The sequence below is a fragment of the Chrysemys picta genome, chromosome 8 (genome assembly GCF_011386835.1).
Source record: "Chrysemys picta bellii isolate R12L10 chromosome 8, ASM1138683v2, whole genome shotgun sequence".
NCBI lineage: Eukaryota > Metazoa > Chordata > Testudines > Emydidae > Chrysemys > Chrysemys picta.
Genome location: NC_088798.1, coordinates 69035988 through 69051852, shown reverse-complemented (window position 1 = coordinate 69051852; position 15865 = coordinate 69035988). Strand labels below are relative to the sequence as shown.

Below are 15865 nucleotides of genomic sequence, written 5' to 3'. Positions count from 1 at the left end.
GATCCCTACCAAAATTTGAGCCCTCCCTCCAAGAGCAGGACAGGAAGGAGTTTAGAGCTCTGGTTGAAGAGGGTGCGGTGACGGCAAAAGCAGCTCTCCAGGCCGCCTCGGATGCAGACACAGCGGCTCGTTTGATGGCTTCGGCTATCTCCATGCGACAGGCGGCGTGGCTTTCGCTGTCCGGACTGTCAGTGGAATCCCAGTCCTTGATGCAAGACCTGCCATTTGACAGCAAGGCATTGTTTGCTGACCAGACGGACACTTGTCTGCACGGGATGAAGGACTACCGCACCACCCTGCAGACACTCGGTCTGTATGTCCCGCCAGCCAAGGACAAACCCAGACCACAGCCCTCGGTTCCCCCCGCAAGGGGCAGATACGAGCTCCCAAGAGGCCTAGGGACCAGAGACGCAGGTCACAGCGCCAGTCCTGTTCGGCCCCACGCCCCGGACCCTCGAAGGGCAAGAGGCAGGGCAAGAGGTGTTTTTGACTATTGGTGGGGGGCCACTTATTGCTAGGAACCCCCCTCTCCCCCAGTTAATAAAGTTGGCTTTTGGCAACCGTTTATCAGTCTTCAGAGTGCATTGGTGCCGTATAACGTCGGACCGGTGGGTCCTCAGTACCATCTCCGAGGGGTACAATCTGCAGTTCGCTTCACCCCCACTGCACCATCCTCCGTCCCGGGGTGCCCCGAAGGACCCAGAGCATGCCCTCCTTCTAAGTCAGGAGGTGACGCGCCTCCTCACCCTAGGTGCGGTGGAGAGGGTACCTCAGGAATTCTGGGGCAAGGGGGTTTACTCCGATATTTCCTGATCCCAAAAGCGAAAGGCAGGCTCAGGCCCATCCTCAACCTGTGGAATCTCAACCAGTTTCTGGTTCGCTGCAAATTCCGTATGGTGTCCCTGGCCTCTATTGTCCCGTCCCTGGACCCAGGGGATTGGTTCGCAGCCCTGGACCTCCAGTATGCGTACTTCCATATCCACATTTTGGAAGAGCCACAGGCGCTTCCTGGGAGGGACAGACGACTACCAGTTCACAGTCCTCCCCTTTGGTCTCTCTACGGCCCCCAGGGTTTTCACCAAATACATGGCGGCAGTCGCAGCCCACCTCAGGAGGAACAGGCTGCAGATCTTCCCCTGCCTGGACGACTGGCTGCTCAAGGGCAAGTCTCGGTCCCAGGTGCAGGCGCAGATGGAATTCCTGCTAGACACCTGCACAAGTCTAGGCCTAGTGGTAAACAAGGAAAAATCCACGTTAGTTCTGGTTCAGCGCATACACTTCATAGGGGTGCTGTTAGACTCGCTGGTGGCCACTGCCTCCCTCCCCCAGGACAGATTTGAGACGCTCAAAGCTCTCATCGCCTCGGTCACAGCCTTCCCTGTGACGACTGCACAGGTGTGCCTTCAAATCCTAGGCCATATGGCAGCATGCACCTCAGTGGTGCGACATGCCAGGCTCAGGATGAGGCCCCTCCAACTCTGGCTGGCCTTCCAGTACTCCCAGTCCAGGGACGGCCTGGACAAGGTCGTCACGTTGCCACCCAATGTAGTGGCCGACCTGCAATGGTGGTCCCTCCCGAGCAACATGCTTCAGGGTATCCCCTTCCAGGAGACCCCTCCCTCACTAGATCTGGTGTCGGATGCCTCGGACCTGGGATGGGGAGCCCATGTGGGGGACTTCAAAACTCAGGGCAGATGGTCACCCTCGGAATTATCCCTACACATAAACGTCAGGGAGCTCAGAGCGGTGCGCCTGGCGTGCGTAGCCTTCAGCCAACACCTAGGGGGAAAGGTGGTCAGAGTCCTAACAGACAATACGACCGCGATGTATTATATCAACAGATGGGGGCACGTGCTCACTGGCCTTGTGCCAGGAAGCCCAACTCCTGTGGGAGTTCTGTATAGCCCACGACATCCTCCTGAGGGCCTTTCACCTGCCTGGCAAGCGCAATACGCTCACGGATCACTAAGCAGGTTTTTCTCCCAACAACACGAGTGGTCTCTACACAGGGAGGTGGCCAGGTGGCTCTTCCTACACTGGGGCACTCCCCAGGTAGATCTGTTCGCCACCTCCCTGAATTGCCTGTGCCCACGATTCTGCTCGAGGGCGAAGGGGCGATATCGGACGCGTTCCTGATTCCATGGTCGGGCCGCCTGTTCTACACCTTCCCACCCTTTCCCCTGATAGGCAAGGTCCTACAGAAGGTGAAGGCGGACGGGGTGCGGATTATCCTCATAGCCCCGGATTGGCCCGTCAGCATTGGTACGGGACCCTCCTGCAGCTTTCAGTGGCCCCCCCGCACAGGCTGCCACTTCGGCCGGACCTCCTCTCCCAGGAAGGAGGACGTCTCCTCCATCCCAACCTGGCCGCGCTCCACTTCACGGTGTGGATGCTCCATGGTTAAATGAGGAGGAGGAGGAAGGGAGGTGTTCGGAGGGTGTTAGACAGGTCCTCCTAGAGAGCAGGAAACCGTCCACACGTCAAACCTACCTGGCAAAATGGTATTGGTTCTCCAGGTGGGCGAGGGAGAAGGGTGCTACCCCCGCCTCTGCATCTCTCCAACTCATCCTTGATTACCTCCTGTCCCTTAGGCCCTCCTCGGTCAGGGTGCAACCTGGCGGCCATCTTGGCCTTCCACCCCCAGTAGCAGGGCTACTTGGTGTTTTCACACCACATGATGTCCCGGTTTCTAAAAGGGCTGGATCGGGCCTTCCCTTACGCTAGACCCCGGGTCCCGCTCTGGGACCTGAACCTAGTGCTCTCCCGCCTCACAGGGCCCCCTTTCAAGCCCTTGGCCATGTGTTCTTGGTCCCACTTATCGTGGAAAGTGGCGTTCCTGGTGGCTATCACCTCAGCCCGCTGGGTCTCGGAGCTCAGGGCCCTGACCTCCGAGCCCCCATACACGGTCTTCCATAGGGATAAGGTCCAGCTCCGCCAGCACCCGGCTCTTCTGCTGAAGGTAGTCTCGGCTTTTCACATAGATCAGGACATTTTTCCTCCCAGTCCTCTGTCCTAAGCCCCATTCCTCCAATGTGGAACGGCGCCCGCACATGTTAGATGTGCGTAGAGTGCTGGCTTTTTACCTGGACAGAACCAGGCCATTTAGGAAATCCCCCCCCCCCAGCTGTTTATTGCATCGGCCAAGCGCATGAGGGGGGCGACCGGTTTCCACCCAGCGGATTTGCCGCTGGATCACCTCATGCATACGCATGTGTTACGACCTGGCAGGGGTTCCCACGCCTCCTATAGTAAAGGCTCATTTGACCAGAGCTCAGGCCTCGTCAGCTGCCTATGTGGCTCATGTCCCTATTCAGGACATATGCAGGGCTGCTACATGGTCCTCTGTCCACACCTTCTCATCGCACTATGCGATCGTCTCCCAAATGCGGGATGACGCCGGGTCTGTTAGGGCGGTACTCCGACCGAGTAACCCTTAAAACTCCTACCCACCTCCATCAGGTATAGCTTGGAGTCACCTACAGTGGAATACACATGAGCAATCACTCAAAGAAGAAAGGACAGTTACCTGTTCCGTAACTGGCGTTCTTCGAGATATGTTGCTCAGGTGTATTCCACATCCTGCCCTCCTTCCCCTCTGTTGGAGTTTTCTGGCAAGAAGGAACTGAGGGTTGGGGGAGCACGCAGCCCCCTTTATGGTGCAATATACAGGCGCCACTCCAGGGGTCGCAGCGGGGCTCCCCCACTATGGGTACTGCTAACTACAGTGGAATACACCTGAGCAACACATCTCGAAGAACGCCAGTTATGGAACAGGTAACTGTCCTATCTGAGCGCATCCAGATAGAGTTCCTTCAATAGAACATGCATAAAGTGATGGATGTTTTACAGCCTGCCATCCCCAGGACATTGGATCTCCTGATCAATTATGTGCTTCTCAAGCTGGCGAGAGCTCTGGGGAGTACACCAACCTCGGTATCGCTGGTGTTGAAATGGATGGAAAAGCTCCGCTTTGTTCCCATACAGGGATTTGAGGGGTTCTAGTCCCACCTGCCCCCAAACTCCCTGGTGGTAACCCTAAATGATACGGCCCAGCAGAGTAGGTTCAAGTCTGCCCCCAAGGACAGAGACTCCAGGTGGTTAGATTTTCTGGGTAGGAAGATCTATACCTCATTATCCCTACAGATGAGGATCACTAATCAACAAGGTTTTCTGGCCGAGTATGATTTCCTCAGTTGGTCAGCCATGGCTAAATTCCTTGCATGAGGAATTCTGGCCATTTGTTGCTGCTTGTTGGCTAAAATGATATTGTGGACACTGTGGCCAGGGTCATGGCCTCAGCAGTAACTATGAGGAGGGCTTCCTGGTTGAAAAACTCTGAGATCACTCTAAACATTGAGCAAGCCATCAAGGGCTTGCCCTTTGATGGCTCAGTCTTGTTCTTGGACAAGACGGATGACACCTGCACTCCTTCAAGGATTCCAGGGCTACTTTGAGGCCCTTGGGAGTTTACATGCCCTCTGCACAAAGATGCCACTGTGGTGTTCAGCAGCAGCAACAATATTGCTCACAGCATTCCTTTGCACAACCTTTCACCCCGTCTCCCCCCCCCCCCAAAAAAAACAGCGAGACTACCCTAGAGAGAGGGATAGATCCCACCAGAGAAAGCAGTCGGGCTCAGGCTTTGGATAGTCCACATGCCCTCCCTTGGTGCAGGCCAAACACCCATTTGACTGCTTTGTTCAGAGCACTGGTCCAGTCATTCCTCTGTCCCTCCCCCATCCCTTTGGGGACAGGCTGGCCTGCTTTTACAATGCTTGAGACTCAATAACTTTTGACAACTGGGTCCTAGACACTGTAAGATTGGGCTATGCAATTCAGTTCCTTTCCACCCCCCTCCCCTTTCCCTGTCCCTCTTCAGGGACCCATCTCATGGGTCATTGCTCACTAAGCAGGCCAGCTTTCTGAAGTTGGGAGCAGTGGAGGAGAGACCATGGTTTTTACTCCCAGTACTTCCTGATACCGAAATCCAAGGGTGAGATGAGACCTTCGCGGCCTCAACAAATTCATAAAGCCATAAGGAATGAGCGCCATCCCTCTATGGGCACTGCAAAGCAAAAGGCTCTGGCTCTGGCGCACTGGGTGTGCACACCCCTAAGTGGAATATATGTCTGCATCATATCTCAAAGAGCCAAAGTTACAGTAAGTAACCATTTCTTATTTACAAAGTTAAATCAGGTACATATGCACATAAATGAGTTCCAGATTTAGGTTTCAAAAGGTAATGGAAGCTGCTGTAATGTGCAAACTCTGTATGTCCTTTAAGGCTAACCCAAGCTAAGTAGCTTGGTGATCCCTTGCTTATGCTTGCCAAATTCCAAGTAGCATACTGATGGTAATTTCTCCTTTAACGGGAATTTTTATTCACTTTCCCCCAGCATTCAAGCTGTGATGGGACAGGGGCTTGTGCTCGTACCCTCTTCATTGATGTTGGGGAAGCAATGAGCACAGTATTTTGTCTACTGATGTTCCACAATGGTTTGTCTGGTGTCTACAGACCTTCTTTTATTGGGCAGAGATGACCCTTCTTGTGGTAAGCTAGTATTTCACACTTTGGTAATGCTTCTCTTCTGACTGGGGAGGTTTCCAGTCTTAGCAAACATTTTTATAATTACAGAGCAAACACTTAAATATTACCTTTTAACATGGGACACAGGTATAAGTGATATTAATGCATGCATCATCCTACAAGCAGTTCATAAGGGATCTGAATACATTCTTATAACTCTGAGATCTCTAATACTAATACACAGGTGAGCCAGACTGGTTTCCAGCTCTGCATTTGTTGGTGTTCAGTGAGGCCTAGGGGCCTTGGCATGAGCTGGCATCTGGTCTGCCAGCACTACAGCATGATCTTATTCAAGCAAATTTCTTTAAAGAAACATGTGTGTGTGTGTGAGAGAGAGAGAGAAAATATTCCTGGTAAAAAATGTGAATTCAAGCAGCATGCACCAATTGTTGGGGATATTGTCTGCTACATTTGGTGCACTGTTATTAATGGAAAAGGACTTTTGCATTCCTAATAGCACAGAAATACAGGGTGCTGCTACTGGCTTTCAGTTGGCTCTAATATAAATATTTTTGGTAAAAGTGACCTGTAATTACAGTGAAGCAGAATAGATTACTTTGTATATAATATGTAAAGAACACAAGATGAGGATTAAAGGTTTTATGCAAATTTGGAATATCCAAACAAAAAATATCCAAAAAAACTTTTAATTTACACTGTGCCATCTTTACAGCATGTGCTACAGGCAAACTATTTAAAATTATTAGGACTGTTTGAGTTTTGAAAATATTTACTGGAACTATTTTTGTATCCTGCTAGGTGCCTTATTGATAGGTACCAGAAATCCAACTTTACTGGGCTCAGAGGGAGCCAGGAAAAACTCAGTAGCCTTTCTACTGATAAAAATGTCATAGCATTAGAGTATTTTGTCTGAAGTCCATTCCAATGGCCTTGCTGAGGGATCTACCAGCAGCAAACAGGGTGGATGTCTTTGCCATCTGCTCCATTCTCTTGAGCTGGGGTGTAGGTCTGTCTTGGCATGAGTAATCGGACATGGGTGAGGCTTCATTTCTTGGCAGATATGATTAGGGAGGTAAATAGATCAGCAGGCTGAAAACAGAATATCTGTACTAGCTAAAATAAGGGGGAACACCCAGGGAACCATTTACAATGGCAAGATAATGGAGACACAAGGTGAGTGAGGTAATATCTTTTATTGGACCAACTTCTATATCATATTCTAAGGAACAATCCAAGGTGAAGTGGCCTGTTAACACCTTTGCAGTCATAGGACAAAAAGGGGGGTTAGTGGGTTACAATGGGGGGGAATATTCCCTGAGGTTCAGTGTTGGGAGCTGGGAGGATTTGGCCAGTGCCTTTCTCTGTGTAATTCATGAGTGGCTCTGGAGCTACCATGAAATCTAGCTGGGTGTGGGGCTCCACATGTGGTTGAGCTGAGTGATAACAGCACCTGGAGGGGTTTGCTGCTGGTCACTAGCAAGGCATTGTGAGAGACAGCCCAGTTAAGGGAGCACAGTGGTCCCACAGTCCCAAGCTGCACCCCCGAGGATCCCGTCACAGTGGCATGTTTTTTCACACCCCTGACTGACAAAAGTTTTGCTGACAAAAGTGCTAGTGTAGTCATAGTACCGTAGTACCTTTTCCAGACCCTGAGGAAGAGCTCTGTATAGCTTGAAAGCTTGTGTGTGTGTGTGTGTGTCTCTCTCTCTCTCTCCAACAGAAGTTATAAAAGATACGACCTCACTCTCTTTGTGTCTAATATCCTGGGACCTATAAGGCTACAATTTTTATTTAGCGTGTGCATAGTCGTCTAGCCATGCGATGGCATCTTCAGTGGCGTGATGCAGTTCTTCTAGGCCACTGCTGAACCTAGTTGTGACGGTGCTGCCCAAGGGAACCAGCTGAGGTCACTCAATCAGGGTGAACTGCAAACAAAATGGGGCAGACAAACCCCAAACGCTGGTGGTTATTCCAATACATAGATTTACCAAGCCAGCACAAAACAGCTTCTATAGTACCTCACTGGTTACTTAGAAGTCCAAACAACGCAGTTTCCTTAAAGTACCCAGCCTCAGGCCTTCGTCCAGACACACCTGTCAAACATATGATGATGATTATTGAAAATCTTATCTCATCATATAAAAGAAAAGGTTCTTCCAATCCCAAAGGATCAGCCACATACCCAGGTTCAATTACAATTTAGATCTTACCCAAAATACACACTAATAGCCAATTCTTGTTAATTAAACTAAAATTTATTAAAAAGGAAAAGAGAGTGTTGGTTAAAAGATCAATATACATACAGACTTGAATTCAATTCTTGAGGTTCAGATACATAGCAGAGGTGAGCTTGTAGTTGCCAAAAGTCCTTTTAGATATAGTCCATAGGTTATAGTGCAATGTCCATATTCAGGGTGGCTCCAGTCAATGACTGGGGATCTCAATCCTTGTGGCTTAAGGTTTCCCCCTCTTGAAACCCAAAGCAGATCTGAGATGAAGTAGGATCGTGTCCCAGGGTTCTTATACATTTCCAGCAGCCTTTCGGCCTGAGAAAACAATAGGCTTAACTTTCCTTCCAAACATCCTGGCAATTAGCACAGGGTAATTTATCCATTAAACAGTTCAGATACAGGTTACCACAACCTTCAAAGAGACATATTGACAATAATACTATTTCACTCAAGTATCATCACATGTTAATATTCCTTTTTTTGATCTTTGAATTAAAGTTATAGCAATAGACAAGACTTGTTTGCTTACATCACAAGACCTGAGCAAACATCTACCCTTGATCTCTAACAATGCAGACTTGCATTTCAAAGCTCTATTCACTTACCTATCTTCCTAGCCAGTCTCTAAAGTTCACCCATGGGTTGGGTCAGTCTGTGAGTTAATTAACTCTTTCTGGCCCTGTCACCTTTCAATGAGATACTATATTATACTCATAACATCACACTAGTCAGCAGGCATTCCTCGACAACATGTGTCATCATCTGTGTTGTGCCGCAGCTGCACAAAGGGCTGTCACGAAGGCCCCGGTGTTATTGCTTGGCTGCACAGAGAACTTGCCCTGTCCGGAACCAGTTCAACAGGGACCATTGGCAACGGGGCAGGTCAAAACCAGTTGGGCAAATTGTGGGGTTGGCGACGAGGGACTGGTTGGAAATTATGACAGAGATCCATTCCTTTCACCAGAGTGTTTCCGCCCTAACATCCTGGTGTGGTGGATGAGACCATAATAGGCGACAGGACGGCAAATATGCAGCTGATGGTTTAAAAAGGTCGTTGTGCAGCGGCAGGCTTTGGTTGGCGCATACTTTGTCCAGTAACTTGCCAGTGGAACCTCTCATCTGATATGAGAGGAGCAATATCGCTGAGAACTGGAAGCCATGGGAGTGGAGTTGGACGCAGGGTGCCGGAGATGATACGCATGGCGGCCTATAACTGCTTATTCAGATAAACATTCAGTTCTCGGGTTGCGCTGGTGTGATGAAAATGGAACAAACTGGAGACTGTTTTTATGACGCTTGGCTGGAGGCCCCAAGTCTTACAGTAGTCAAACTTTATCATGTCCCGGTTTAAGGTAGCATCAAGCTCGTTGAAGACTACAATAACACTGCATAAGATAACAATGGGTAGAATAAGCCTGGAACTTAAGATAAGGTAATGAGTAAGTGGTGTATGGACAGTGTGTGAACCTCGCATGCTGTACAAGGACTGGTTCCTACAAAGTGACCAAGCTATCCCCAAAACATGTAATGTGATGTATAGTGAATGCAATGTAACATGTAAGTGTATATAAAAGAAGTTTGCTGTGTAACTTTGGACAACTAGTATGTCCTGTACCCACCCCCTACTCTTCAGCCTGAACAACTGAAGTGTAGTTTGATTGTATGCCAATAAAGAAACCTCAGTGATGAGTTTGGAGTTGAGCTGAGTTCTTGGGAACTGTGTGAATAAGGTCTCAGAGGCTACTGAGTGATTAAGGTCTGAGAAACCACTCCAGTAATGGGAAGGCAATGAAATACCTCAAAATCCGTCACATTAAGGTTACCCAAACTTGGCATTAAGGGTCATATATAGTTTGCAAATAATCACACTTAATTTTAAAAGCAAAAATTAATGCACTATACTTGCATCTTCCTTGACTGACTTAATAGAAACTTCTTGTGGTTTGAGTTCACTAGCAAAAAACACTTGCAGTTGATCAATTTTTTCCTCATCCTGCAGTTGTAGGGGACAGAAGCTGGACTCCACTGACCACTTTGGATAGTACTTCGGGTGCCTCTTCTAGGATAGGGTCTCCGCTGATGTTGCTCTGAAGTGATCCAGCAGATGGTGCCCTCATCAGGATAGTAATAAGAGGGAGGTGTATAGAGAGAGCTCTTGGCATTGTGGCAGTTTTGTCCGGAATTCATTGGGAAGGAAACTACTTTGTTCTGGTATTTCCAAGCATTGTCAACTGGTCATTTATCCTGTTAGGGGGAAAAAAACCCAGCTCATATTCGGAGATTATCCCATCCCCAGAAAACTTTTATAACTGAACACATTTGTTGGTATGATATCACTGTTGGCTTGAGTGTACAAGTTACTATACAGCTTAAATGTCAGTGTTCAAAAATCTAAGTGCACAGGATTTGTTGAGCCAGATTTACAAATGAAATCCAGTTGAAGTTCTTGGCAAGAATGGCTTTCCACATTTATCAAACTGACATTCAAACTGGAGAAATAAAATACTGCTGAATACCAGGTGCTGTAGAATGCCTGGAGAACTAGAGTCTTTCTAGAGACAAGGGCACTGCTGTTCTTTTCCCCCCATTGTCTAATTTATCCATGTTTCTAAACAAATGTCTGTACAGGTTAATTGGTTCTCCTTTCTTTGTTCCTTTGGATTTATTTCCATATTGTGACAAAGTTCCTCCTCTATCTTGGTGGGTCCTGCGCTTATTGGCGGATTTTCTTGCCTCAGAGATTCATCATGTGGGTTGGGGAACAGCCCAGAGACCTTCCCCTCTGGGAGAACCCACAATCCAGGTCAATTGGGAGGTTTGGGGGAAACCCGGGCCCGCCCTCTACTCCGGGTTCCAGCCCAGGGCCCTGTGGACTGCAGCTGTCTATAGTGCCTCCTGTAACAGCTGCATGACAGCTACAACTCCCTGGGCTACTTCCCCATGGCCTCCTCCAAACACCTTCCTTATTCTCACCACAGGACCTTCCTCCTGGTGTCTGATAACGCTTGTGCTCCTCAGTCCTCCAGCAGCACATCCTCTCACTCTCAGCTCCTTGCGCCTCTTGCTCCCAGCTCCTCACACTCGCACCACAAACTGATTGGACATCATACAGTCAGCATTCCAAAGGTGGGGTTATCCCCAAGTAGACCTCTTTGCCACCAAGAGCAACACACAGTGCCCTCAGTTCTGCTCATTCCAAAACCACAGTCTGGGCTCGATTGCCAACGTGTTCCTAATACCATGGGGCAGGGGGCTGAAGTATGCCTTCCCTCCTATCTCCCTGGTCCACCGGGTCCTTCTCAAAATTCACAGGGACAGGGCGACGGTAATCATGATTGCCCCATCTTGGCCGCGGCAGTATTGATACACAGCCGTCCTAGAGCTGTCCATAGACGCCCCGATAGCCCTGCCCCTCTTCCTGGATCTGATCACGCAGGACCACAGGCGCCTCCTCCACCCGAACCTGCAGTCTCTACATCTCATGGCTTGGAAACTCCATGGCTAAATCCCATGGAGAGCCAGTGCTCTCAGTCAGTGAGACAGATTCTCCACAGGAGTAGTAAACCTTCCACTAGGGCTGGCGAAGTGGAAAAGGTTTTCCTGCTGGTGTGAACCCAAGCGCCTTCAACTGATCCAGGTTCCTATCCCGGTTATTTTGGACTACCTCCTACACCTTAAGCAATAGGGTCTGTCCCTTTCTTCCATCAGAGTGCACCTGGCGGCCATTTCCGCTTTCCATCCAGGGGAGTCTGGGCACTCTGTGTTTTCAAATCCTGTTGTGGGGCGATTCCTCAAAGGGCTGGAGAGGGTGTTCCCGTATTCTCGCCCGCCAGTCCCAACCTGGAACCTGAACCTGGTCCTCTCCAAACTCGTGAGCCAACCGTTTGAGCCCCTGGCCATTTGTTCCCTCCTCTACCTTTCTTGGAAGATAGTGTTCCTGGTGGACATTACATTGGCAAATAGGTTGTCCAAACTGAGAGCTCTCACCGCCAAACCTTTAGACCGCACCCCAAATTTCTCCCCAAGGTGGTATCCCAATTCCACATGGGACAGGACATTTGCTTGCCTGCGTTTCTTTCCAAAACCCCACACAAGCCCGAGACACTGCAGCCTACACACGCTGGATGTCCGAAGAGCTTTGGCATTCTACATAGAGTGCATGAAAACTTTCCGCAAATCAACCCCATTGTTCGTTGCCATAGCCGATAGAATGAAGGGCCTCCCAGTCTCTGCACAATGCATATCATCCTGGATCACAGACTGCATTCGCACGTGCTACGAGCTGGCCAAGGTCCCAGCCCCAGCGATTATGGCCCATTCAACCAGAGCGCAGGCATCCTCGACTGCCTTTCTGGCTCAGGTCCCCATCCAGGAGATCTGCAAAGTAGCCACCTGGTCTTCAGTGCACACCTTTACAGCCCACTATGCTGTCAACTAACAGGCCAGAGATGTCCACCCTTCCCCACTTTCTCGGAGTTCTACTTACCAAAAGGCTTGGGATTGCAGGGGAGGAATTGAGGCAGTGGAGCACCACACTCCTTTTAAACCCTTGCCCTAGAACATCCAGAGTTCAGTTGAGAACTGGGAGAACTCTAGACACTAGGGTCCCCAGGCCTTTCAGCAGCTTCAAATCTGCACACACCGTTTTTTGTTAAGGATGATCTCTGATGGTATAGAAATTGTCTCAAGTGATTTGCATAAAATGTCATACATGGAACTGCACAGAATTTGGCAGCTGTATCCTTGCCTACCATACACATTGATGAACCATGTTTGTAGTCCCATAGACTTGGTCAGTTTTATTACCTGGGTGACGAAAGTACAAGTTCAGGGATCATTAACATGAAGAGAAATAATTTTCCAGTGTCATAAGGAATTATACCACGTACAAATTGAATTAAATTTTCTGAGGCAAAACGTAAGGGGAATCAAGAAACCAAACCACCACAAACCTTAAAGCAAGTAACAGAGCTGGTTAAGAATTTTTTAAGGAAACATTTTTTTGTTGGAAAATGTTGATTCACTGAAGCCAAAACTTTTCTAAGAAATGTATCAGTTTCTTCTCAACTTTGTTGGGAAGATGTCTCAGGTCCAGGATGGAATTGTTGGTTAAAATAGGAGAGAGCTCAGTGTAGCCCAGTGGTTAGAGCACTCATCTAGGATGTGGGGGACCCAGTGTTCAAGTCTCTGATTCTGAATTATTTGCAGTGTTGTTGTAGCCATGTTGGTCATAGGACATGAGAGAGGTAAGGTGGGTGAGATCATATCTTTTATTGGACCAACTTCCGTTGGTGAGAGGACAAGGTGAGCTGAAGAAGAGCTGTGTTGAGCTTGAAAGCTTGTCTCTTTCACCAATAGAAATTGGTCCAGTAAAAGATATTACCTCACCCACCTTGTCTCTCTCTGATTCTGCATGAGAATCTCAAACCTGGGTCTCCTACATCCCAGGTGAGTGCCCTAACCACTGGGCTTTTGGCTGTTCTGGGGTGGGTGCAGGGGTTGATCTCCTGGCTTTTTTGGAAAAAATCTTTGAAGGGTCTCTGTTTCATACTGTTTCATACTGACAGGAAAAGTTTTGAAATCTTGAAATTTTTCATGGGATGAGAGGATTCCTACCCACTTGTAATCACACATTTGAGATTGAGCAGAATTGTTGTTCCTTTACTGCTGCTGCTGCTGTTTTCATATGGCTGGTGTAGAGCAGCAACTACAATTTCACCTGAACTTGATCGAGCCAAATGGCTACATCAGGAGAAGCAGAATTTATTGCAGTAATGCCTCCTTCATATTTATAAATTGGGCAGTAGGTAGTGATATGTTCAATGGTCTAGCGTGGGGAACCACACTCACACACCGGGGAGTCTTTGATTTTCCATTTGTGCATTAGATATCCGCATCTATCATGGTTGGTTCGAATTCGGTTCAGAGTTGACCAAGATGACCGTGGAAGGTCAAACTCTGGAACCTTCTGCTTGTGGGACTTAAGACGTTGGGGGGGGGGGGAGTGTTGTCAAGGTCTTGGTGAATAGGAATTAATTTGTTTTCCTGGATTTGCTGAGCTTCGCAGAATGTTGCAGCAGTTCGGCGTATCGGTGGGGGAGTGATGTTAGACAGGACAGGTAGCCAGGGTGTTGGAGTCGACTTAAGGGTTCCCGTGATGCACCGCATCACTTTGTTCAGCTGGATATACACAAGTCATGTGTGACTGCATCTGCTCCATACTGGTGCACAATATTCAACTACAGAATATACAAGTGCTATGCAGTTTATTTATAAAGTCATTGGGAGGTGAACTATCTCCAATTCAACAGGTTAATCATTAATATTTGGACGATTTTCTTGCCATGCTGTTTAGGAGGAGAACATCACCAGACAGACATTTAAATTGTTTTATTTAACTAAAACAACAGCATTAAGTATTCTGGATTTTTTTTCATCAACAGCAAACCTATAATATTTTAACAAAACAAGCATATGTCCCTCGCTTCTCACATTTCTCTCCAGACATCTTCACCTTGTCCAGATCTATTCTGCCCCAAACAATCTTCTATTCATTGAACTTTTTGAAAGTTTGCCCTTTTAGAGATAGATAAGGGATTGACTCTGTGTACACAAATTTACAGAGAGACAATAGAGTTGAGGTCTGTTATTTCTTGTCTCTATATATTATTTATTTATTTAAAAACATTTTTGCTGTTAACAAGCATGTTTCCTCCGGAGACACAAATCCACAGTTCGAGAACTGCAAAACTAAGCATCTCTGATGATATCTTCTAGGTTGAGCACTGAGTCCCATTGGGTAGATAGAAAGATTAACCTAAATAATCTATACAGAAGCCTGTGGAACCCCATAAGATTGGGTCCCTTATCCATGAACTATTGGAACTAGTTTACAAAACTTTTTTTAAACATTACGTGAACATATTGTCTCATACTATTGAATTAGAAATTATAATTCCTATTCCATGTTGAGATATCTTTGAGCTATAATGTATCTTATCTAAAGATCGTTTTAATTAATTTTTTTCCTCAAAAAGCATTTTATCAAAAAAGTTCAATTTAAATAAAAAAAATCAATTTAATTTTTTTTAAAATAATTGATTTTTATCCACCCTGGTAGTGTCCAGGCTCGATAACTTGAACGTGTAAAATCAAGGTTTTGCATGCAATCAAGCCAGCACTGGTGTCTTACTGTGTCAAGGGAGTGTAGCAGGGTTTTTGTGGTATGAAGGCTCTTAGTCTGATTGTATTGCCGGAGCAACTCCTGCATCTCTCTCGTCCAGCAGGGAGTGTGCTTTTTCCGGAAGTCTCGGGGAATGTTCTTCTTTCCTGCTACTTTCAGGAACCCTGTGAACCATTGATAGCATTCTGGTCTCACTGGAATCCTTGCAACAGTTTTCTCAACCGTCTATTTGTAGGCATCCCAATCAGCTTTTGGAAAATTCCATCGTGGTACCTGTTTTGGAAAGAACACAGGAATTTCGATGCCTACATAGATCATTATAAGCCTGTGTTGGCTGTTTGGAAATGCCAATAGTACATCACGTGTTACGATAAGTGTTACCACTTTAGTCTTTAGACATGAATGTTCGGTTTGGATGTATCCACGTTTCCAGTGCTTGAATAGAATGTTGATTGTGTTAGTTCGTAGATTAGTTGTAAGTCTTGTGCAGATATCCAATCCATAAGTTCTTCGCCGTTGCTTTCATTTGTTTTATAGCCCCATATAGTGTGGTGACTATTAAAATCACCTGCATAGATGCATGGAATAGGAGTGCTAGGTAGCGCTGGTTTTGGCCATCTTGTTCTAGGGGCTTTATAGAGTTGGTAATGTGGAGCTCCCCTACTTTGATAGTTGTGATAAATGCGGTCTCCTCTTCGGTTGATGGAATAACATTAAAATCTGTGATAGTGTCCTTGATGTATATTGCCAAGCCATATTTAGGATGATAATGGCTAGTCGTTAGATTGTATCCATAGATACGGTAGCGCCTAGCCTGTTGGTCGTTGCCAACATGGGTCTGTTGCAACATGAGGTTATCGATGTTGTAAATCTTCAGCAAGTTTCCAAGGTACTCACATTTTG

The 15865-nt window shown here is 47.3% G+C and overlaps 1 protein-coding gene across 22 annotated transcripts in view; it reads left to right on the top strand.

Moving 5' to 3' along the window:
* Positions 1–15865, top strand: part of ATF6 (activating transcription factor 6) — a 357879-nt gene that overhangs the window by 148411 nt on the left and 193603 nt on the right. The window lies entirely within an intron of this gene.